The sequence below is a fragment of the Ascidiella aspersa genome, chromosome 4 (genome assembly GCF_963924565.1).
Source record: "Ascidiella aspersa chromosome 4, kaAscAspe10.2, whole genome shotgun sequence".
Lineage (NCBI taxonomy): Eukaryota > Metazoa > Chordata > Ascidiacea > Phlebobranchia > Ascidiidae > Ascidiella > Ascidiella aspersa.
Window position 1 is genome coordinate 24822720 of NC_139450.1, and position 16413 is coordinate 24839132.

General features: G+C 38.6%; 44 non-coding genes and 42 pseudogenes across 44 annotated transcripts; all 86 read right to left on the reverse strand.

Moving 5' to 3' along the window:
- Positions 1 to 22: 22 nt before the first annotated feature.
- LOC146156248 (5S ribosomal RNA) lies at positions 23 to 141 on the reverse strand. The gene has a single exon (XR_014497321.1). It is a non-coding gene; the product is annotated as a 5S ribosomal RNA (ribosomal RNA).
- A 64-nt stretch (positions 142 to 205) lies between these two features.
- On the reverse strand, positions 206 to 324 carry LOC146156249 (5S ribosomal RNA). Its single transcript, XR_014496333.1, has one exon. It is a non-coding gene; the product is annotated as a 5S ribosomal RNA (ribosomal RNA).
- A 65-nt stretch (positions 325 to 389) lies between these two features.
- LOC146156250 (5S ribosomal RNA) lies at positions 390 to 508 on the reverse strand. The gene has a single exon (XR_014495322.1). It is a non-coding gene; the product is annotated as a 5S ribosomal RNA (ribosomal RNA).
- Positions 509 to 582: 74 nt separating this feature from the next.
- On the reverse strand, positions 583 to 710 carry LOC146156251 (5S ribosomal RNA; annotated as a pseudogene).
- A 64-nt stretch (positions 711 to 774) lies between these two features.
- Positions 775 to 893, reverse strand: LOC146156252 (5S ribosomal RNA). Its single transcript, XR_014495721.1, has one exon. It is a non-coding gene; the product is annotated as a 5S ribosomal RNA (ribosomal RNA).
- A 64-nt stretch (positions 894 to 957) lies between these two features.
- LOC146156253 (5S ribosomal RNA) lies at positions 958 to 1076 on the reverse strand. Its single transcript, XR_014496086.1, has one exon. It is a non-coding gene; the product is annotated as a 5S ribosomal RNA (ribosomal RNA).
- Positions 1077 to 1140: 64 nt separating this feature from the next.
- On the reverse strand, positions 1141 to 1259 carry LOC146156254 (5S ribosomal RNA). The gene has a single exon (XR_014495323.1). It is a non-coding gene; the product is annotated as a 5S ribosomal RNA (ribosomal RNA).
- A 64-nt stretch (positions 1260 to 1323) lies between these two features.
- LOC146156255 (5S ribosomal RNA) lies at positions 1324 to 1444 on the reverse strand (annotated as a pseudogene).
- Positions 1445 to 1506: 62 nt separating this feature from the next.
- On the reverse strand, positions 1507 to 1625 carry LOC146156256 (5S ribosomal RNA). The gene has a single exon (XR_014498209.1). It is a non-coding gene; the product is annotated as a 5S ribosomal RNA (ribosomal RNA).
- Positions 1626 to 1688: 63 nt separating this feature from the next.
- On the reverse strand, positions 1689 to 1807 carry LOC146156257 (5S ribosomal RNA). Its single transcript, XR_014498121.1, has one exon. It is a non-coding gene; the product is annotated as a 5S ribosomal RNA (ribosomal RNA).
- A 166-nt stretch (positions 1808 to 1973) lies between these two features.
- On the reverse strand, positions 1974 to 2092 carry LOC146156258 (5S ribosomal RNA). Its single transcript, XR_014496346.1, has one exon. It is a non-coding gene; the product is annotated as a 5S ribosomal RNA (ribosomal RNA).
- A 63-nt stretch (positions 2093 to 2155) lies between these two features.
- LOC146156259 (5S ribosomal RNA) lies at positions 2156 to 2274 on the reverse strand. Its single transcript, XR_014496087.1, has one exon. It is a non-coding gene; the product is annotated as a 5S ribosomal RNA (ribosomal RNA).
- Positions 2275 to 2338: 64 nt separating this feature from the next.
- On the reverse strand, positions 2339 to 2457 carry LOC146156260 (5S ribosomal RNA). The gene has a single exon (XR_014495324.1). It is a non-coding gene; the product is annotated as a 5S ribosomal RNA (ribosomal RNA).
- Positions 2458 to 2521: 64 nt separating this feature from the next.
- LOC146156261 (5S ribosomal RNA) lies at positions 2522 to 2640 on the reverse strand (annotated as a pseudogene).
- Positions 2641 to 2703: 63 nt separating this feature from the next.
- On the reverse strand, positions 2704 to 2822 carry LOC146156262 (5S ribosomal RNA). Its single transcript, XR_014498166.1, has one exon. It is a non-coding gene; the product is annotated as a 5S ribosomal RNA (ribosomal RNA).
- Positions 2823 to 2896: 74 nt separating this feature from the next.
- On the reverse strand, positions 2897 to 3015 carry LOC146156263 (5S ribosomal RNA; annotated as a pseudogene).
- A 74-nt stretch (positions 3016 to 3089) lies between these two features.
- On the reverse strand, positions 3090 to 3208 carry LOC146156264 (5S ribosomal RNA). Its single transcript, XR_014496597.1, has one exon. It is a non-coding gene; the product is annotated as a 5S ribosomal RNA (ribosomal RNA).
- Positions 3209 to 3272: 64 nt separating this feature from the next.
- LOC146156265 (5S ribosomal RNA) lies at positions 3273 to 3391 on the reverse strand. The gene has a single exon (XR_014495325.1). It is a non-coding gene; the product is annotated as a 5S ribosomal RNA (ribosomal RNA).
- Positions 3392 to 3455: 64 nt separating this feature from the next.
- On the reverse strand, positions 3456 to 3574 carry LOC146156266 (5S ribosomal RNA). Its single transcript, XR_014495327.1, has one exon. It is a non-coding gene; the product is annotated as a 5S ribosomal RNA (ribosomal RNA).
- A 64-nt stretch (positions 3575 to 3638) lies between these two features.
- Positions 3639 to 3757, reverse strand: LOC146156267 (5S ribosomal RNA; annotated as a pseudogene).
- Positions 3758 to 3820: 63 nt separating this feature from the next.
- Positions 3821 to 3939, reverse strand: LOC146156268 (5S ribosomal RNA; annotated as a pseudogene).
- Positions 3940 to 4012: 73 nt separating this feature from the next.
- LOC146156269 (5S ribosomal RNA) lies at positions 4013 to 4131 on the reverse strand (annotated as a pseudogene).
- Positions 4132 to 4195: 64 nt separating this feature from the next.
- Positions 4196 to 4314, reverse strand: LOC146156270 (5S ribosomal RNA). The gene has a single exon (XR_014495794.1). It is a non-coding gene; the product is annotated as a 5S ribosomal RNA (ribosomal RNA).
- Positions 4315 to 4379: 65 nt separating this feature from the next.
- LOC146156271 (5S ribosomal RNA) lies at positions 4380 to 4498 on the reverse strand (annotated as a pseudogene).
- A 74-nt stretch (positions 4499 to 4572) lies between these two features.
- Positions 4573 to 4691, reverse strand: LOC146156272 (5S ribosomal RNA; annotated as a pseudogene).
- Positions 4692 to 4765: 74 nt separating this feature from the next.
- On the reverse strand, positions 4766 to 4884 carry LOC146156273 (5S ribosomal RNA; annotated as a pseudogene).
- Positions 4885 to 4948: 64 nt separating this feature from the next.
- LOC146156274 (5S ribosomal RNA) lies at positions 4949 to 5067 on the reverse strand. The gene has a single exon (XR_014495649.1). It is a non-coding gene; the product is annotated as a 5S ribosomal RNA (ribosomal RNA).
- A 65-nt stretch (positions 5068 to 5132) lies between these two features.
- On the reverse strand, positions 5133 to 5251 carry LOC146156275 (5S ribosomal RNA; annotated as a pseudogene).
- A 74-nt stretch (positions 5252 to 5325) lies between these two features.
- LOC146156276 (5S ribosomal RNA) lies at positions 5326 to 5444 on the reverse strand (annotated as a pseudogene).
- Positions 5445 to 5519: 75 nt separating this feature from the next.
- LOC146156277 (5S ribosomal RNA) lies at positions 5520 to 5637 on the reverse strand (annotated as a pseudogene).
- A 65-nt stretch (positions 5638 to 5702) lies between these two features.
- On the reverse strand, positions 5703 to 5821 carry LOC146156278 (5S ribosomal RNA). Its single transcript, XR_014496026.1, has one exon. It is a non-coding gene; the product is annotated as a 5S ribosomal RNA (ribosomal RNA).
- Positions 5822 to 5884: 63 nt separating this feature from the next.
- LOC146156279 (5S ribosomal RNA) lies at positions 5885 to 6003 on the reverse strand. The gene has a single exon (XR_014498122.1). It is a non-coding gene; the product is annotated as a 5S ribosomal RNA (ribosomal RNA).
- Positions 6004 to 6169: 166 nt separating this feature from the next.
- LOC146156280 (5S ribosomal RNA) lies at positions 6170 to 6288 on the reverse strand (annotated as a pseudogene).
- A 63-nt stretch (positions 6289 to 6351) lies between these two features.
- On the reverse strand, positions 6352 to 6470 carry LOC146156281 (5S ribosomal RNA). The gene has a single exon (XR_014496088.1). It is a non-coding gene; the product is annotated as a 5S ribosomal RNA (ribosomal RNA).
- Positions 6471 to 6534: 64 nt separating this feature from the next.
- On the reverse strand, positions 6535 to 6653 carry LOC146156282 (5S ribosomal RNA). The gene has a single exon (XR_014496824.1). It is a non-coding gene; the product is annotated as a 5S ribosomal RNA (ribosomal RNA).
- A 64-nt stretch (positions 6654 to 6717) lies between these two features.
- Positions 6718 to 6836, reverse strand: LOC146156283 (5S ribosomal RNA; annotated as a pseudogene).
- A 63-nt stretch (positions 6837 to 6899) lies between these two features.
- On the reverse strand, positions 6900 to 7018 carry LOC146156284 (5S ribosomal RNA). Its single transcript, XR_014498167.1, has one exon. It is a non-coding gene; the product is annotated as a 5S ribosomal RNA (ribosomal RNA).
- A 74-nt stretch (positions 7019 to 7092) lies between these two features.
- LOC146156285 (5S ribosomal RNA) lies at positions 7093 to 7211 on the reverse strand (annotated as a pseudogene).
- Positions 7212 to 7285: 74 nt separating this feature from the next.
- On the reverse strand, positions 7286 to 7404 carry LOC146156286 (5S ribosomal RNA; annotated as a pseudogene).
- Positions 7405 to 7468: 64 nt separating this feature from the next.
- Positions 7469 to 7587, reverse strand: LOC146156287 (5S ribosomal RNA). Its single transcript, XR_014495328.1, has one exon. It is a non-coding gene; the product is annotated as a 5S ribosomal RNA (ribosomal RNA).
- A 74-nt stretch (positions 7588 to 7661) lies between these two features.
- Positions 7662 to 7780, reverse strand: LOC146156288 (5S ribosomal RNA; annotated as a pseudogene).
- Positions 7781 to 7844: 64 nt separating this feature from the next.
- Positions 7845 to 7963, reverse strand: LOC146156289 (5S ribosomal RNA). Its single transcript, XR_014495650.1, has one exon. It is a non-coding gene; the product is annotated as a 5S ribosomal RNA (ribosomal RNA).
- Positions 7964 to 8028: 65 nt separating this feature from the next.
- Positions 8029 to 8147, reverse strand: LOC146156290 (5S ribosomal RNA; annotated as a pseudogene).
- Positions 8148 to 8221: 74 nt separating this feature from the next.
- On the reverse strand, positions 8222 to 8340 carry LOC146156291 (5S ribosomal RNA; annotated as a pseudogene).
- Positions 8341 to 8415: 75 nt separating this feature from the next.
- Positions 8416 to 8533, reverse strand: LOC146156292 (5S ribosomal RNA; annotated as a pseudogene).
- A 65-nt stretch (positions 8534 to 8598) lies between these two features.
- LOC146156293 (5S ribosomal RNA) lies at positions 8599 to 8717 on the reverse strand. Its single transcript, XR_014497588.1, has one exon. It is a non-coding gene; the product is annotated as a 5S ribosomal RNA (ribosomal RNA).
- A 63-nt stretch (positions 8718 to 8780) lies between these two features.
- Positions 8781 to 8899, reverse strand: LOC146156294 (5S ribosomal RNA). Its single transcript, XR_014495329.1, has one exon. It is a non-coding gene; the product is annotated as a 5S ribosomal RNA (ribosomal RNA).
- A 166-nt stretch (positions 8900 to 9065) lies between these two features.
- On the reverse strand, positions 9066 to 9184 carry LOC146156295 (5S ribosomal RNA; annotated as a pseudogene).
- Positions 9185 to 9247: 63 nt separating this feature from the next.
- Positions 9248 to 9366, reverse strand: LOC146156296 (5S ribosomal RNA). The gene has a single exon (XR_014496897.1). It is a non-coding gene; the product is annotated as a 5S ribosomal RNA (ribosomal RNA).
- A 64-nt stretch (positions 9367 to 9430) lies between these two features.
- Positions 9431 to 9549, reverse strand: LOC146156297 (5S ribosomal RNA). Its single transcript, XR_014495330.1, has one exon. It is a non-coding gene; the product is annotated as a 5S ribosomal RNA (ribosomal RNA).
- Positions 9550 to 9613: 64 nt separating this feature from the next.
- LOC146156298 (5S ribosomal RNA) lies at positions 9614 to 9732 on the reverse strand (annotated as a pseudogene).
- A 63-nt stretch (positions 9733 to 9795) lies between these two features.
- On the reverse strand, positions 9796 to 9914 carry LOC146156299 (5S ribosomal RNA). Its single transcript, XR_014498168.1, has one exon. It is a non-coding gene; the product is annotated as a 5S ribosomal RNA (ribosomal RNA).
- A 74-nt stretch (positions 9915 to 9988) lies between these two features.
- On the reverse strand, positions 9989 to 10107 carry LOC146156300 (5S ribosomal RNA; annotated as a pseudogene).
- A 74-nt stretch (positions 10108 to 10181) lies between these two features.
- On the reverse strand, positions 10182 to 10300 carry LOC146156301 (5S ribosomal RNA; annotated as a pseudogene).
- Positions 10301 to 10364: 64 nt separating this feature from the next.
- LOC146156302 (5S ribosomal RNA) lies at positions 10365 to 10483 on the reverse strand. Its single transcript, XR_014495582.1, has one exon. It is a non-coding gene; the product is annotated as a 5S ribosomal RNA (ribosomal RNA).
- A 74-nt stretch (positions 10484 to 10557) lies between these two features.
- LOC146156303 (5S ribosomal RNA) lies at positions 10558 to 10676 on the reverse strand (annotated as a pseudogene).
- A 64-nt stretch (positions 10677 to 10740) lies between these two features.
- LOC146156304 (5S ribosomal RNA) lies at positions 10741 to 10859 on the reverse strand. Its single transcript, XR_014495651.1, has one exon. It is a non-coding gene; the product is annotated as a 5S ribosomal RNA (ribosomal RNA).
- Positions 10860 to 10924: 65 nt separating this feature from the next.
- On the reverse strand, positions 10925 to 11043 carry LOC146156305 (5S ribosomal RNA; annotated as a pseudogene).
- A 74-nt stretch (positions 11044 to 11117) lies between these two features.
- Positions 11118 to 11236, reverse strand: LOC146156306 (5S ribosomal RNA; annotated as a pseudogene).
- Positions 11237 to 11311: 75 nt separating this feature from the next.
- Positions 11312 to 11429, reverse strand: LOC146156307 (5S ribosomal RNA; annotated as a pseudogene).
- A 65-nt stretch (positions 11430 to 11494) lies between these two features.
- On the reverse strand, positions 11495 to 11613 carry LOC146156308 (5S ribosomal RNA). The gene has a single exon (XR_014496641.1). It is a non-coding gene; the product is annotated as a 5S ribosomal RNA (ribosomal RNA).
- Positions 11614 to 11677: 64 nt separating this feature from the next.
- LOC146156309 (5S ribosomal RNA) lies at positions 11678 to 11796 on the reverse strand. The gene has a single exon (XR_014496509.1). It is a non-coding gene; the product is annotated as a 5S ribosomal RNA (ribosomal RNA).
- A 74-nt stretch (positions 11797 to 11870) lies between these two features.
- Positions 11871 to 11989, reverse strand: LOC146156310 (5S ribosomal RNA; annotated as a pseudogene).
- A 74-nt stretch (positions 11990 to 12063) lies between these two features.
- LOC146156311 (5S ribosomal RNA) lies at positions 12064 to 12182 on the reverse strand (annotated as a pseudogene).
- A 64-nt stretch (positions 12183 to 12246) lies between these two features.
- Positions 12247 to 12365, reverse strand: LOC146156312 (5S ribosomal RNA). Its single transcript, XR_014495331.1, has one exon. It is a non-coding gene; the product is annotated as a 5S ribosomal RNA (ribosomal RNA).
- Positions 12366 to 12439: 74 nt separating this feature from the next.
- On the reverse strand, positions 12440 to 12558 carry LOC146156313 (5S ribosomal RNA; annotated as a pseudogene).
- Positions 12559 to 12622: 64 nt separating this feature from the next.
- Positions 12623 to 12741, reverse strand: LOC146156314 (5S ribosomal RNA). The gene has a single exon (XR_014495652.1). It is a non-coding gene; the product is annotated as a 5S ribosomal RNA (ribosomal RNA).
- Positions 12742 to 12806: 65 nt separating this feature from the next.
- Positions 12807 to 12925, reverse strand: LOC146156315 (5S ribosomal RNA; annotated as a pseudogene).
- Positions 12926 to 12999: 74 nt separating this feature from the next.
- Positions 13000 to 13118, reverse strand: LOC146156316 (5S ribosomal RNA; annotated as a pseudogene).
- A 75-nt stretch (positions 13119 to 13193) lies between these two features.
- Positions 13194 to 13311, reverse strand: LOC146156317 (5S ribosomal RNA; annotated as a pseudogene).
- Positions 13312 to 13376: 65 nt separating this feature from the next.
- On the reverse strand, positions 13377 to 13495 carry LOC146156318 (5S ribosomal RNA). Its single transcript, XR_014496027.1, has one exon. It is a non-coding gene; the product is annotated as a 5S ribosomal RNA (ribosomal RNA).
- A 63-nt stretch (positions 13496 to 13558) lies between these two features.
- On the reverse strand, positions 13559 to 13677 carry LOC146156319 (5S ribosomal RNA). The gene has a single exon (XR_014496857.1). It is a non-coding gene; the product is annotated as a 5S ribosomal RNA (ribosomal RNA).
- A 166-nt stretch (positions 13678 to 13843) lies between these two features.
- Positions 13844 to 13962, reverse strand: LOC146156320 (5S ribosomal RNA; annotated as a pseudogene).
- Positions 13963 to 14025: 63 nt separating this feature from the next.
- On the reverse strand, positions 14026 to 14144 carry LOC146156321 (5S ribosomal RNA). The gene has a single exon (XR_014496089.1). It is a non-coding gene; the product is annotated as a 5S ribosomal RNA (ribosomal RNA).
- Positions 14145 to 14208: 64 nt separating this feature from the next.
- On the reverse strand, positions 14209 to 14327 carry LOC146156322 (5S ribosomal RNA). Its single transcript, XR_014495332.1, has one exon. It is a non-coding gene; the product is annotated as a 5S ribosomal RNA (ribosomal RNA).
- A 64-nt stretch (positions 14328 to 14391) lies between these two features.
- LOC146156323 (5S ribosomal RNA) lies at positions 14392 to 14510 on the reverse strand (annotated as a pseudogene).
- A 63-nt stretch (positions 14511 to 14573) lies between these two features.
- On the reverse strand, positions 14574 to 14692 carry LOC146156324 (5S ribosomal RNA). The gene has a single exon (XR_014498169.1). It is a non-coding gene; the product is annotated as a 5S ribosomal RNA (ribosomal RNA).
- Positions 14693 to 14766: 74 nt separating this feature from the next.
- Positions 14767 to 14885, reverse strand: LOC146156325 (5S ribosomal RNA; annotated as a pseudogene).
- Positions 14886 to 14959: 74 nt separating this feature from the next.
- On the reverse strand, positions 14960 to 15078 carry LOC146156326 (5S ribosomal RNA; annotated as a pseudogene).
- Positions 15079 to 15142: 64 nt separating this feature from the next.
- On the reverse strand, positions 15143 to 15261 carry LOC146156327 (5S ribosomal RNA). The gene has a single exon (XR_014495333.1). It is a non-coding gene; the product is annotated as a 5S ribosomal RNA (ribosomal RNA).
- A 74-nt stretch (positions 15262 to 15335) lies between these two features.
- Positions 15336 to 15454, reverse strand: LOC146156328 (5S ribosomal RNA; annotated as a pseudogene).
- A 64-nt stretch (positions 15455 to 15518) lies between these two features.
- Positions 15519 to 15637, reverse strand: LOC146156329 (5S ribosomal RNA). Its single transcript, XR_014495653.1, has one exon. It is a non-coding gene; the product is annotated as a 5S ribosomal RNA (ribosomal RNA).
- Positions 15638 to 15702: 65 nt separating this feature from the next.
- Positions 15703 to 15821, reverse strand: LOC146156330 (5S ribosomal RNA; annotated as a pseudogene).
- A 75-nt stretch (positions 15822 to 15896) lies between these two features.
- Positions 15897 to 16014, reverse strand: LOC146156331 (5S ribosomal RNA; annotated as a pseudogene).
- Positions 16015 to 16079: 65 nt separating this feature from the next.
- On the reverse strand, positions 16080 to 16198 carry LOC146156332 (5S ribosomal RNA). Its single transcript, XR_014496028.1, has one exon. It is a non-coding gene; the product is annotated as a 5S ribosomal RNA (ribosomal RNA).
- Positions 16199 to 16261: 63 nt separating this feature from the next.
- On the reverse strand, positions 16262 to 16380 carry LOC146156333 (5S ribosomal RNA). Its single transcript, XR_014495334.1, has one exon. It is a non-coding gene; the product is annotated as a 5S ribosomal RNA (ribosomal RNA).
- Positions 16381 to 16413: the final 33 nt, after the last annotated feature.

The window sequence follows — 16413 nt, forward strand, 5'->3', positions numbered from 1 at the left end:
AAAACTTAAATAAATCATATTTTGCCTACGACAATTGGTATTCCTAGGCGGTCACCCATCCAAGTACTAACCAATCCCGACGTTGCTTAACTTCCGAGATCGGACGAGATCGGGTGCATTCAACCTGGTATGGTTGTAGACAGTATTCGACAACATTTATGGTCTAATCTGTTTAAAAATGTAAAAACTTAAATAAATCATATTGTGCCTACGACAATTGGTATTCCTAGGCGGTCACCCATCCAAGTACTAACCAATCCCGACGTTGCTTAACTTCCGAGATCGGACGAGATCGGGTGCATTCAACCTGGTATGGTCGTAGCCTGTATAAGTCAACATTTTTTGGTCTAATCTATTTAAAAATGTAAAAACTTAAATAAATCATATTTTGCCTACGACAATTGGTATTCCTAGGCGGTCACCCATCCAAGTACTAACCAATCCCGACGTTGCTTAACTTCCGAGATCGGACGAGATCGGGTGCATTCAACCTGGTATGGTCGTAGACAGTATTGGTCAACATTTTTTGGTCTAAAATCTTCAAAAATGTTAACATTTAAATATATTTTATAAATCATATTTTGCCTATGACAATTGGAATTCCTATGCGGTCACCCATCCAAGTACTAACCAATCCGAAGTTGCTTAACTTCCGAGATCGGAAGAGATCGGACGAGATCGGGTGCATTCAACCTGGTATGGTCATAAGCAGTATTTCTCAACATTTTACATCTAATCTATTTAAAAAAGTAAAAACTTAAATAAATCATATTTTGCCTACGACAATTGGAATTCCTAGGCGGTCACCCATCCAAGTACTAACCAATCCCGACGTTGCTTAACTTCCGAGATCGGACGAGATCGGGTGCATTCAACCTGGTATGGTCGTAAGCAGTATTTCTCAACATTTTACGTCTAATCTATTTAAAAAAGTAAAAACTTAAATAAATCATATTTTGCCTACGACAATTGGTATTCCTAGGCGGTCACCCATCCAAGTACTAACCAATCCCGACGTTGCTTAACTTCCGAGATCGGAGGAGATCGGGTGCATTCAACCTGGTATGGTCGTAGACAGTATTGGTCAACATTTATGGTCTAATCTATTTAAAAATGTAAAAACTTAAATAAATCTTATTTTGCCTACGACAATTGGTATTCCTAGGCGGTCACCCATCCAAGTACTAACCAATCCCGACGTTGCTTAACTTCCGAGATCGGACGAGATCGGGTGCATTCAACCTGGTATGGTCGTAGACAGTAATCGTCAACATTTATGGTCTAATCTATTTAAAAATGTAAAAACTTAAATAAATCATATTGTGCCGACGACAATTGGTATTCCTAGGCGGTCACCCATCCAAGTACCAACCAATCCCGACGTTGCTTAACTTCCGAGATCGGACGAGATCGGGTGCATTCAACCTGGTATGGTCGAGTCAGTATTGCACTACATTTTTTGGTCTAATCTATAAAAGAATGTAAAAACTTAAATAAATCATATTTTGCCTACGACAATTGGTATTCCTAGGCGGTCACCCATCCAAGTACTCACCAATCCCGACGTTGCTTAACTTCCGAGATCGGACGAGAACGGGTGCATTCAACCTGGTATGGTCGTAAGCAGTATTTCTCAACATTTTATGTCTATTTTATTTTAAAAATAAAAACTTAAATAAATCATATTTTGCCTACGACAATTGGTATTCCTAGGCAGTCATCCATCCAAGTACTAACCAATCCCGACGTTGCTTAACTTCCGAGATCGAACGAGATCGGGTGCATTCAACCTGGTATGGTCGTAGACAGTATTTGTCAACATTTATGGTCAAATCAATTTAAAAATGTAAAAACTTAAATAAATCATATTGTGCCTACGACAATTGGTATTCCTAGGTATGGTCGTAGCCAGTATTGGTCAACATTTTATGTCTATTCTATTTTAAAAATAAAAACTTAAATAAATCATATTTTGCCTACGACAATTGGTATTCCTAGGCGGTCACCCATCCAAGTACTAACCAATCCCGACGTTGCTTAACTTCCGAGATCGGAGGAGATCGGGTGCATTCAACCTGGTATGGTCGTAAGCAGTATTTCTCAACATTTTATGTCTATTCTATTTTGAAAATAAAAACTTAAATAAATCATATTTTGCCTACGACAATTGGTATTCCTAGGCGGTCACCCATCCAAGTACTAACCAATCCCGACGTTGCTTAACTTCCGAGATCGGAGGAGATCGGGTGCATTCAACCTGGTATGGTCGTAGACAGTATTGGTCAACATTTATGGTCTAATCTATTTAAAAATGTAAAAACTTAAATAAATCTTATTTTGCCTACGACAATTGGTATTCCTAGGCGGTCACCCATCCAAGTACTAACCAATCCCGACGTTGCTTAACTTCCGAGATCGGACGAGATCGGGTGCATTCAACCTGGTATGGTCGTAGACAGTAATCGTCAACATTTATGGTCTAATCTATTTAAAAATGTAAAAACTTAAATAAATCATATTGTGCCGACAACAATTGGTATTCCTAGGCGGTCACCCATCCAAGTACTAACCAATCCCGACGTTGCTTAACTTCCGAGATCGGACGAGATCGTGTGCATTCAACCTGGTATGGTCGTGGACAGTATTGGTCAACATTTATGGTCTAATCTGTTTAAAAATGTAAAACTTAAATAAATCATATTGTCCCTACGACAATTGGTATTCCTAGGCGGTCACCCATCCAAGTACTAACCAATCCCGACGTTGCTTAACTTCCGAGATCGGACGAGATCGGGTGCATTCAACCTGGTTTGGTCGTAGACCGTATTGGTCAACATTTTTTGGTCTAAAATCTTTAAAAATGTTAACATTTAAATATATTTTAAAAATCATATTTTGCCTATGACAATTGGTATTGCTAGGCGGTAACCCATCCAAGTACTAACCAATCCCGACGTTGCTTAACTTCCGAGATCGGACGAGATCGGGTGCATTCAACCTGGTATGGTCGTAGACAGTATTGGTCAACATTTTATGATCTAAAATCTTCAAAAATGTTAACATTTAAATATATTTTATAAATCATATTTTGCCTATGACAATTGGAATTCCTATGCGGTCACCCATCCAAGTACTAACCAATCCCGACGTTGCTTAACTTCCGAGATCGGACGAGATCGGGTGCATTCAACCTGGTATGGTCATAAGCAGTATTTCTCAACATTTTACGTATAATCTATTTAAAAAAGTAAAAACTTAAATAAATCATATTTTGCCTACGACAATTGGTATTCCTAGGCGGTCACCCATCCAAGTACTAACCAATCCCGACGTTGCTTAACTTCCGAGATCGGACGAGATCGGGTGCATTCAACCTGGTATGGTCGTAGACAGTATTGGTCAACATTTATGGTCTAATCTATTTAAAAATGTAAAAACTTAAATAAATCATATTGTGCCTACGACAATTGGTATTCCTAGGCGGTCACCCATCCAAGTACTAACCAATCCCGACGTTGCTTAACTTCCGAGATCGGACGAGATCGGGTGCATTCAACCTGGTATGGTCGTAGACAGTAATCGTCAACATTAATGGTCTAATCTACTTAAAAATGTAAAAACTTAAATAAATCATATTGTGCCTACGACAATTGGTATTCCTAGGCGGTCACCCATCCAAGTACTAACCAATCCCGACGTTGCTTAACTTCCGAGATCGGACGAGATCGTGTGCATTCAACCTGGTATGGTCGTGGACAGTATTGGTCAACATTTATGGTCTAATCTATTTAAAAATGTAAAACTTAAATAAATCATATTGTGCCTACGACAATTGGTATTCCTAGGCGGTCACCCATCCAAGTACTAACCAATCCCAACGTTGCTTAACTTCCGACATCGGACGAGATCGGTTGCATTGAACCTGGTATGGTCATAGACAGTGTTGGTAAACATTTTTTGGTCTAAAATCTTTAAAATGCTAACATTTAAATATATTTTAAAAATAATATTTTGCCTATGACAATTGGTATTCCTAGGCGGTCACCCATCCAAGTACCAACCAATCCCGACGTTGCTTAACTTCCGAGATCGGACGAGATCGGGTGCATTCAACCTGGTATGGTCGTACTCAGTATTGGTCAACATTTATGTTCTAATCTATTTAAAAATGTAAAAACTTAAATAAATCATATTGTGCCTACGACAATTGGTATTCCTAGGCGGTCACCCATCCAAGTACTAACCAATCCCGACGTTGCTTAACTTCCGAGATCGGACGAGATCGGGTGCATTCAACCTGGTATGGTCGTAGTCAGTATTGCTCACCATTTTTGGGTCTAATCTATAAAAAAATGTAAAAACTTAAATAAATCATATTTTGCCTACGACAATTGGTATTCCTAGGCGGTCACCCATCCAAGTACTCACCAATCCCGACGTTGATAAACTTCCGAGATCGGACGATATCGGGTGCATTCAACCTGGTATGGTCGTAGACAGTATTGGTCAACATTTTTTGGTCTAAAATCTTTGAAAATGTTGAAATTGAAATAAATTTTAAAAATCATATTTTTCCTATGACAATTGGTATTCCTAGGCGGTCACCCATCCAAGTACCAACCAATCCCGACGTTGCTTATCTTCCAAGATCGGACGAGATCAGGTGCATTCAACCTGGTATGGTCGTAGACAGTATTGGTCAACATTTTTTGGTCTAAAATCTTTAAAAATGTTAACATTTATATATATATTAAAAATCATATTTTGCCTATGACAATTGGTATTCCTAGGCGGTCACCCATCCAAGTACCAACCAATCCCGACGTTGCTTAACTTCCGAGATCGGACGAGATCGGGTGCATTCAACCTGGTATGGTCGTATTCAGTATTGGTCAACATTTATGTTCTAATCTATTTAAAAATGTAAAAACTTAAATAAATCATATTGTGCCTACGACAATTGGTATTCCTAGGCGGTCACCCATCCAAGTACTAACCAATCCCGATGTTGCTTAACTTCCGAGATCGGACGAGATCGGGTGCATTCAACCTGGTATGGTCGTAGTCAGTATTGCTCACCATTTTTGGGTCTAATCTATAAAAAAATGTAAAAACTTAAATAAATCATATTTTGCCTACGACAATTGGTATTCCTAGGCGGTCACCCATCCAAGTACTCACCAATCCCGACGTTGATAAACTTCCGAGATCGGACGATATCGGGTGCATTCAACGTGGTATGGTCGTAGACAGTATTGGTCAACATTTTTTGGTCTAAAATCTTTGAAAATGTTGAAATTTAAATAAATTTTAAAAATCATATTTTTCCTATGACAATTGGTATTCCTAGGCGGTCACCCATCCAAGTACCAACCAATCCCGACGTTGCTTATCTTCCAAGATCGGACGAGATCAGGTGCATTCAACCTGGTATGGTCGTAGACAGTATTGGTCAACATTTTTTGGTCAAAAATCTTTAAAAATGTTAACATTTAAATTTATATTAAAAAATCATATTTTGCCTATGACAATTGGTATTCCTAGGCGGTCACCCATCCAAGTACCAACCAATCCCGACGTTGCTTAACTTCCGAGATCGGACGAGATCGGGTGCATTCAACCTGGTATGGTCGAGTCAGTATTGCACAACATTTTTTGGTCTAATCTATAAAAGAATGTAAAAACTTAAATAAATCATATTTTGCCTACGACAATTGGTATTCCTAGGCGGTCACCCATCCAAGTACTCACCAATCCCGACGTTGCTTAACTTCCGAGATCGGACGAGATCGGGTGCATTCAACCTGGTATGGTCGTAAGCAGTATTTCTCAACATTTTATGTCTATTCTATTTTAAAAATAAAAACTTAAATAAATCATATTTTGCCTACGACAATTGGTATTCCTAGGCGGTCACCCATCCAAGTACCAACCAATCCCGACGTTGCTTAACTTCCGAGATCGGACGAGATCGGGTGCATTCAAACTGGTATGGTCGTAGACAGTATTGGTCAACATTTATGGTCTAATCAATTTAAAAATGTAAAAACTTAAATAAATCATATTGTGCCTACGACAATTGGTATTCCTAGGTATGGTCGTAGCCAGTATTGGTCAACATTTTATGTCTATTCTATTTTAAAAATAAAAACTTAAATAAATCATATTTTGCCTACGACAATTGGTATTCCTAGGCGGTCACCCATCCAAGTACTAACCAATCCCGACGTTGCTTAACTTCCGACATCGGAGGAGATCGGGTGCATTCAACCTGGTATGGTCGTAAGCAGTATTTCTCAACATTTTATGTCTATTCTATTTTAAAAATAAAAACTTAAATAAATCATATTTTGCCTACGACAATTGGTATTCCTAGGCGGTCACCCATCCAAGTACTAACCAATCCCGACGTTGCTTAACTTCCGAGATCGGAGGAGATCGGGTGCATTCAACCTGGTATGGTCGTAGACAGTATTGGTCAACATTTATGGTCTAATCTATTTAAAAATGTAAAAACTTAAATAAATCTTATTTTGCCTACGACAATTGGTATTCCTAGGCGGTCACCCATCCAAGTACTAAGCAATCCCGACGTTGCTTAACTTCCGAGATCGGACGAGATCGGGTGCATTCAACCTGGTATGGTCGTAGACAGTAATCGTCAACATTTATGGTCTAATCTATTTAAAAATGTAAAAACTTAAATAAATCATATTGTGCCGACGACAATTGGTATTCCTAGGCGGTCACCCATCCAAGTACTAACCAATCCCGACGTTGCTTAACTTCCGAGATCGGACGAGATCGTGTGCATTCAACCTGGTATGGTCGTGGACAGTATTGGTCAACATTTATGGTCTAATCTGTTTAAAAATGTAAAACTTAAATAAATCATATTGTCCCTACGACAATTGGTATTCCTAGGCGGTCACCCATCCAAGTACTAACCAATCCCGACGTTGCTTAACTTCCGAGATCGGACGAGATCGGGTGCATTCAACCTGGTTTGGTCGTAGACAGTATTGGTCAAAATTTTTTGGTCTAAAATCTTTAAAAATGTTAACATTTAAATATATTTTAAAAATCATATTTTGCCTATGACAATTGGTATTGCTAGGCGGTAACCCATCCAAGTACTAACCAATCCCGACGTTGCTTAACTTCCGAGATCGGACGAGATCGGGTGCATTCAACCTGGTATGGTCGTAGACAGTATTGGACAACATTTTATGATCTAAAATCTTCAAAAATGTTAACATTTAAATATATTTTATAAATCATATTTTGCCTATGACAATTGGAATTCCTATGCGGTCACCCATCCAAGTACTAACCAATCCCGACGTTGCTTAACTTCCGAGATTGGACGAGATCGGGTGCATTCAACCTGGTATGGTCATAAGCAGTATTTCTCAACATTTTACGTCTAATCTATTTAAAAAAGTAAAAACTTAAATAAATCATATTTTGCCTACGACAATTGGTATTCCTAGGCGGTCACCCATCCAAGTACTAACCAATCCCGACGTTGCTTAACTTCCGAGATCGGACGAGATCGGGTGCATTCAACCTGGTATGGTCGTAGACAGTATTAGTCAACATTTTTTGGTCTAAAATCTTTAAAAATGTTAACATTTATATATATATTAAAAATCATATTTTGCCTATGACAATTGGCATTCCTAGGCGGTCACCCATCCAATTACCAACCAATCCCGACGTTGCTTAACTTCCGAGATCGGACGAGATCGGGTGCATTCAACCTGGTATGGTCGTAATCAGTATTGGTCAACATTTATGTTCTAATCTATTTAAAAATGTAAAAACTTAAATAAATCATATTGTGCCTACGACAATTGGTATTCCTAGGCGGTCACCCATCCAAGTACTAACCAATCCCGATGTTGCTTAACTTCCGAGATCGGACGAGATCGGGTGCATTCAACCTGGTATGGTCGTAGTCAGTATTGCTCACCATTTTTGGGTCTAATCTATAAAAAAATGTAAAAACTTAAATAAATCATATTTTGCCTACGACAATTGGTATTCCTAGGCGGTCACCCATCCAAGTACTCACCAATCCCGACGTTGATAAACTTCCGAGATCGGACGATATCGGGTGCATTCAACGTGGTATGGTCGTAGACAGTATTGGTCAACATTTTTTGGTCTAAAATCTTTGAAAATGTTGAAATTTAAATAAATTTTAAAAATCATATTTTTCCTATGACAATTGGTATTCCTAGGCGGTCACCCATCCAAGTACCAACCAATCCCGACGTTGCTTATCTTCCAAGATCGGACGAGATCAGGTGCATTCAACCTGGTATGGTCGTAGACAGTATTGGTCAACATTTTTTGGTCAAAAATCTTTAAAAATGTTAACATTTAAATATATATTAAAAAATCATATTTTGCCTATGACAATTGGTATTCCTAGGCGGTCACCCATCCAAGTACCAACCAATCCCGACGTTGCTGAACTTCCGAGATCGGACGAGATCGGGTGCATTCAACCTGGTATGGTCGAGTCAGTATTGCACAACATTTTTTGGTCTAATCTATAAAAGAATGTAAAAACTTAAATAAATCATATTTTGCCTACGACAATTGGTATTCCTAGGCGGTCACCCATCCAAGTACTCACCAATCCCGACGTTGCTTAACTTCCGAGATCGGACGAGATCGGGTGCATTCAACCTGGTATGGTCGTAATCAGTATTTCTCAACATTTTATGTCTATTCTATTTTAAAAATAAAAACTTAAATAAATCATATTTTGCCTACGACAATTGGTATTCCTAGGCGGTCACCCATCCAAGTACTAACCAATCCCGACGTTGCTTAACTTCCGAGATCGGACGAGATCGGGTGCATTCAACCTGGTATGGTCGTAGACAGTATTGGTCAACATTTATGGTCAAATCAATTTAAAAATGTAAAAACTTAAATAAATCATATTGTGCCTACGACAATTGGTATTCCTAGGTATGGTCGTAGCCAGTATTGGTCAACATTTTATGTCTATTCTATTTTAAAAATAAAAACTTAAATAAATCATATTTTGCCTACGACAATTGGTATTCCTAGGCGGTCACCCATCCAAGTACTAACCAATCCCGACGTTGCTTAACTTCCGACATCGGAGGAGATCGGGTGCATTCAACCTGGTATGGTCGTAAGCAGTATTTCTCAACATTTTATGTCTATTCTATTTTAAAAATAAAAACTTAAATAAATCATATTTTGCCTACGACAATTGGTATTCCTAGGCGGTGACCCATCCAAGTACTAACCAATCCCGACGTTGCTTAACTTCCGAGATCGGAGGAGATCGGGTGCATTCAACCTGGTATGGTCGTAGACAGTATTGGTCAACATTTATGGTCTAATCTATTTAAAAATGTAAAAACTTAAATAAATCTTATTTTGCCTACGACAATTGGTATTCCTAGGCGGTCACCCATCCAAGTACTAACCAATCCCGACGTTGCTTAACTTCCGAGATCGGACGAGATCGGGTGCATTCAACCTGGTATGGTCGTAGACAGTAATCGTCAACATTTATGGTCTAATCTATTTAAAAATGTAAAAACTTAAATAAATCATATTGTGCCGACGACAATTGGTATTCCTAGGCGGTCACCCATCCAAGTACTAACCAATCCCGACGTTGCTTAACTTCCGAGATCGGACGAGATCGTGTGCATTCAACCTGGTATGGTCGTGGACAGTATTGGTCAACATTTATGGTCTAATCTGTTTAAAAATGTAAAACTTAAATAAATCATATTATCCCTACGACAATTGGTATTCCTAGGCGGTCACCCATCCAAGTACTAACCAATCCCGACGTTGCTTAACTTCCGAGATCGGACGAGATCGGGTGCATTCAACCTGGTTTGGTCGTAGACAGTATTGGTCAAAATTTTTTGGTCTAAAATCTTTAAAAATGTTAACATTTAAATATATTTTAAAAATCATATTTTGCCTATGACAATTGGTATTGCTAGGCGGTAACCCATCCAAGTACTAACCAATCCCGACGTTGCTTAACTTCCGAGATCGGACGAGATCGGGTGCATTCAACCTGGTATGGTCGTAGACAGTATTGGACAACATTTTTTGATCTAAAATCTTCAAAAATGTTAACATTTAAATATATTTTATAAATCATATTTTGCCTATGACAATTGGAATTCCTATGCGGTCACCCATCCAAGTACTAACCAATCCCGACGTTGCTTAACTTCCGAGATTGGACGAGATCGGGTGCATTCAACCTGGTATGGTCATAAGCAGTATTTCTCAACATTTTACGTCTAATCTATTTAAAAAAGTAAAAACTTAAATAAATCATATTTTGCCTACGACAATTGGTATTCCTAGGCGGTCACCCATCCAAGTACTAACCGATCCCGACGTTGCTTAACTTCCGAGATCGGACGAGATCGGGTGCATTCAACCTGGTATGGTCGTAGACAGTATTGGTCAACATTTTTTGGTCTAAAATCTTTAAAAATGTTAACATTTATATATATATTAAAAATCATATTTTGCCTATGACAATTGGTATTCCTAGGCGGTCACCCATCCAAGTACCAACCAATCCCGACGTTGCTTAACTTCCGAGATCGGACGAGATCGGGTGCATTCAACCTGGTATGGTCGTAGTCAGTATTGGTCATCATTTATGTTCTAATCTATTTAAAAATGTAAAAACTTAAATAAATCATATTGTGCCTACGACAATTGGTATTCCTAGGCGGTCACCCATCCAAGTACTAACCAATCCCGATGTTGCTTAACTTCCGAGATCGGACGAGATCGGGTGCATTCAACCTGGTATGGTCGTAGTCAGTATTGCTCACCATTTTTTGGTCTAATCTATAAAAAAATGTAAAAACTTAAATAAATCATATTTTGCCTACGACAATTGGTATTCCTAGGCGGTCACCCATCCAAGTACTCACCAATCCCGACGTTGATAAACTTCCGAGATCGGACGATATCGGGTGCATTCAACGTGGTATGGTCGTAGACAGTATTGGTCAACATTTTTTGGTCTAAAATCTTTGAAAATGTTGAAATTTAAATAAATTTTAAAAATCATATTTTTCCTATGACAATTGGTATTCCTAGGCGGTCACCCATCCAAGTACCAACCAATCCCGACGTTGCTTATCTTCCAAGATCGGACGAGATCAGGTGCATTCAACCTGGTATGGTCGTAGACAGTATTGGTCAACATTTTTTGGTCAAAAATCTTTAAAAATGTTAACATTTAAATATATATTAAAAAATCATATTTTGCCTATGACAATTGGTATTCCTAGGCGGTCACCCATCCAAGTACCAACCAATCCCGACGTTGCTTAACTTCCGAGATCGGACGAGATCGGGTGCATTCAACTTGGTATGATCGAGTCAGTATTGCACAACATTTTTTGGTCTAATCTATAAAAGAATGTAAAAACTTAAATAAATCATATTTTGCCTACGACAATTGGTATTCCTAGGCGGTCACCCATCCAAGTACTCACCAATCCCGACGTTGCTTAACTTCCGAGATCGGACGAGATCGGGTGCATTCAACCTGGTATGGTCGTAGTCAGTATTGGTCAACATTTATGTTCTAATCTATTTAAAAATGTAAAAACTTAAATAAATCATATTGTGCCTACGACAATTGGTATTCCTAGGCGGTCACCCATCCAAGTACTAACCAATCCCGACGTTGCTTAACTTCCGAGATCGGACGAGATCGGGTGCATTCAACCTGGTTTGGTCGTAGACAGTATTGGTCAAAATTTTTTGGTCTAAAATCTTTAAAAATGTTAACATTTAAATAAATTTTAAAAATCATATTTTGCCTATGACAATTGGTATTGCTAGGCGGTAACCCATCCAAGTACTAACCAATCCCGACGTTGCTTAACTTCCGAGATCGGACGAGATCGGGTGCATTCAACCTGGTATGGTCGTAGACAGTATTGGACAACATTTTATGATCTAAAATCTTCAAAAATGTTAACATTTAAATATATTTTATAAATCATATTTTGCCTATGACAATTGGAATTCCTATGCGGTCACCCATCCAAGTACTAACCAATCCCGACGTTGCTTAACTTCCGAGATTGGACGAGATCGGGTGCATTCAACCTGGTATGGTCATAAGCAGTATTTCTCAACATTTTACGTCTAATCTATTTAAAAAAGTAAAAACTTAAATAAATCATATTTTGCCTACGACAATTGGTATTCCTAGGCGGTCACCCATCCAAGTACTAACCAATCCCGACGTTGCTTAACTTCCGAGATCGGACGAGATCGGGTGCATTCAACCTGGTATGGTCGTAGACAGTATTAGTCAACATTTTTTGGTCTAAAATCTTTAAAAATGTTAACATTTATATATATATTAAAAATCATATTTTGCCTATGACAATTGGTATTCCTAGGCGGTCACCCATCCAAGTACCAACCAATCCCGACGTTGCTTAACTTCCGAGATCGGACGAGATCGGGTGCATTCAACCTGGTATGGTCGTAATCAGTATTGGTCAACATTTATGTTCTAATCTATTTAAAAATGTAAAAACTTAAATAAATCATATTGTGCCTACGACAATTGGTATTCCTAGGCGGTCACCCATCCAAGTACTAACCAATCCCGATGTTGCTTAACTTCCGAGATCGGACGAGATCGGGTGCATTCAACCTGGTATGGTCGTAGTCAGTATTGCTCACCATTTTTGGGTCTAATCTATAAAAAAATGTAAAAACTTAAATAAATCATATTTTGCCTACGACAATTGGTATTCCTAGGCGGTCACCCATCCAAGTACTCACCAATCCCGACGTTAATAAACTTCCGAGATCGGACGATATCGGGTGCATTCAACGTGGTATGGTCGTAGACAGTATTGGTCAACATTTTTTGGTCTAAAATCTTTGAAAATGTTGAAATTTAAATAAATTTTAAAAATCATATTTTTCCTATGACAATTGGTATTCCTAGGCGGTCACCCATCCAAGTACCAACCAATCCCGACGTTGCTTATCTTCCAAGATCGGACGAGATCAGGTGCATTCAACCTGGTATGGTCGTAGACAGTATTGGTCAACATTTTTTGGTCAAAAATCTTTAAAAATGTTAACATTTAAATATATATTAAAAAATCATATTTTGCCTATGACAATTGGTATTCCTAGGCGGTCACCCATCCAAGTACCAACCAATCCCGACGTTGCTTAACTTCCGAGATCGGACGAGATCGGGTGCATTCAACCTGGTATGGTCGAGTCAGTATTGCACAACATTTTTTGGTCTAATCTATAAAAGAATGTAAAAACTTAAATAAATCATATTTTGCCTACGACAATTGGTATTCCTAGGCGGTCACCCATCCAAGTACTCACCAATCCCGACGTTGCTTAACTTCCGAGATCGGACGAGATCGGGTGCATTCAACCTGGTATGGTCGTAAGCAGTATTTCTCAACATTTTATGTCTATTCTATTTTAAAAATAAAAACTTAAATAAATCATATTTTGCCTACGACAATTGGTATTCCTAGGCGGTCACCCATCCAAGTACTAACCAATCCCGACGTTGCTTAACTTCCGAGATCGGACAAGATCGGGTGCATTCAACCTGGTATGGTCGTAGACAGTATTGGTCAACATTTATGGTCAAATCAATTTAAAAATGTAAAAACTTAAATAAATCATATTGTGCCTACGACAATTGGTATTCCTAGGTATGGTCGTAGCCAGTATTGGTCAACATTTTATGTCTATTCTATTTTAAAAATAAAAACTTAAATAAATCATATTTTGCCTACGACAATTGGTATTCCTAGGCGGTCACCCATCCAAGTACTAACCAATCCCGACGTTGCTTAACTTCCGACATCGGAGGAGATCGGGTGCATTCAACCTGGTATGGTCGTAAGCAGTATTTCTCAACATTTTATGTCTATTCTATTTTAAAAATAAAAACTTAAATAAATCATATTTTGCCTACGACAATTGGTATTCCTAGGCGGTCACCCATCCAAGTACTAACCAATCCCGACGTTGCTTAACTTCCGAGATCGGAGGAGATCGGGTGCATTCAACCTGGTATGGTCGTAGACAGTATTGGTCAACATTTATGGTCTAATCTATTTAAAAATGTAAAAACTTAAATAAATCTTATTTTGCCTACGACAATTGGTATTCCTAGGCGGTCACCCATCCAAGTACTAACCAATCCCGACGTTGCTTAACTTCCGAGATCGGACGAGATCGGGTGCATTCAACCTGGTATGGTCGTAGACAGTAATCGTCAACATTTATGGTCTAATCTATTTAAAAATGTAAAAACTTAAATAAATCATATTGTGCCGACGACAATTGGTATTCCTAGGCGGTCACCCATCCAAGTACTAACCAATCCCGACGTTGCTTAACTTCCGAGATCGGACGAGATCGTGTGCATTCAACCTGGTATGGTCGTGGACAGTATTGGTCAACATTTATGGTCTAATCTGTTTAAAAATGTAAAACTTAAATAAATCATATTATCCCTACGACAATTGGTATTCCTAGGCGGTCACCCATCCAAGTACTAACCAATCCCGACGTTGCTTAACTTCCGAGATCGGACGAGATCGGGTGCATTCAACCTGGTTTGGTCGTAGACAGTATTGGTCAAAATTTTTTGGTCTAAAATCTTTAAAAATGTTAACATTTAAATATATTTTAAAAATCATATTTTGCCTATGACAATTGGTATTGCTAGGCGGTAACCCATCCAAGTACTAACCAATCCCGACGTTGCTTAACTTCCGAGATCGGACGAGATCGGGTGCATTCAACCTGGTATGGTCGTAGACAGTGTTGGACAACATTTTATGATCTAAAATCTTCAAAAATGTTAACATTTAAATATATTTTATAAATCATATTTTGCCTATGACAATTGGAATTCCTATGCGGTCACCCATCCAAGTACTAACCAATCCCGACGTTGCTTAACTTCCGAGATTGGACGAGATCGGGTGCATTCAACCTGGTATGGTCATAAGCAGTATTTCTCAACATTTTACGTCTAATCTATTTAAAAAAGTAAAAACTTAAATAAATCATATTTTGCCTACGACAATTGGTATTCCTAGGCGGTCACCCATCCAAGTACTAACCAATCCCGACGTTGCTTAACTTCCGAGATCGGACGAGATCGGGTGCATTCAACCTGGTATGGTCGTAGACAGTATTGGTCAACATTTTTTGGTCTAAAATCTTTAAAAATGTTAACATTTATATATATATTAAAAATCATATTTTGCCTATGACAATTGGTATTCCTAGGCGGTCACCCATCCAAGTACCAACCAATCCCGACGTTGCTTAACTTCCGAGATCGGACGAGATCGGGTGCATTCAACCTGGTATGGTCGTAGTCAGTATTGGTCAACATTTATGTTCTAATCTATTTAAAAATGTAAAAACTTAAATAAATCATATTGTGCCTACGACAATTGGTATTCCTAGGCGGTCACCCATCCAAGTACTAACCAATCCCGATGTTGCTTAACTTCCGAGATCGGACGAGATCGGGTGCATTCAACCTGGTATGGTCGTAGTCAGTATTGCTCACCATTTTTGGGTCTAATCTATAAAAAAATGTAAAAACTTAAATAAATCATATTTTGCCTACGACAATTGGTATTCCTAGGCGGTCACCCATCCAAGTACTCACCAATCCCGACGTTGATAAACTTCCGAGATCGGACGATATCGGGTGCATTCAACGTGGTATGGTCGTAGACAGTATTGGTCAACATTTTTTGGTCAAAAATCTTTAAAAATGTTAACATTTAAATATATATTAAAAAATCATATTTTGCCTATGACAATTGGTATTCCTAGGCGGTCACCCATCCAAGTACCAACCAATCCCGACGTTGCTTAACTTCCGAGATCGGACGAGATCGGGTGCATTCAACCTGGTATGGTCGAGTCAGTATTGCACAACATTTTTTGGTCTAATCTATAAAAGAATGTAAAAACTTAAATAAATCATATTTTGCCTACGACAATTGGTATTCCTAGGCGGTCACCCATCCAAGTACTCACCAATCCCGACGTTGCTTAACTTCCGAGATCGGACGAGATCGGGTGCATTCAACCTGGTATGGTCGTAAGCAGTATTTCTCAACATTTTATGTCTATTCTATTTTAAAAATAAAAACTTAAATAAATCATATTTTGCCTACGACAATTGGTATTCCTAGGCGGTCACCCATCCAAGTACTAACCAATCCCGACGTTGCTTAACTTCCGAGATCGGACGAGATCGGGTGCATTCAACCTGGTATGGTCGTAGACAGTATTGGTCAACATTTATGGTCAAATCAATTT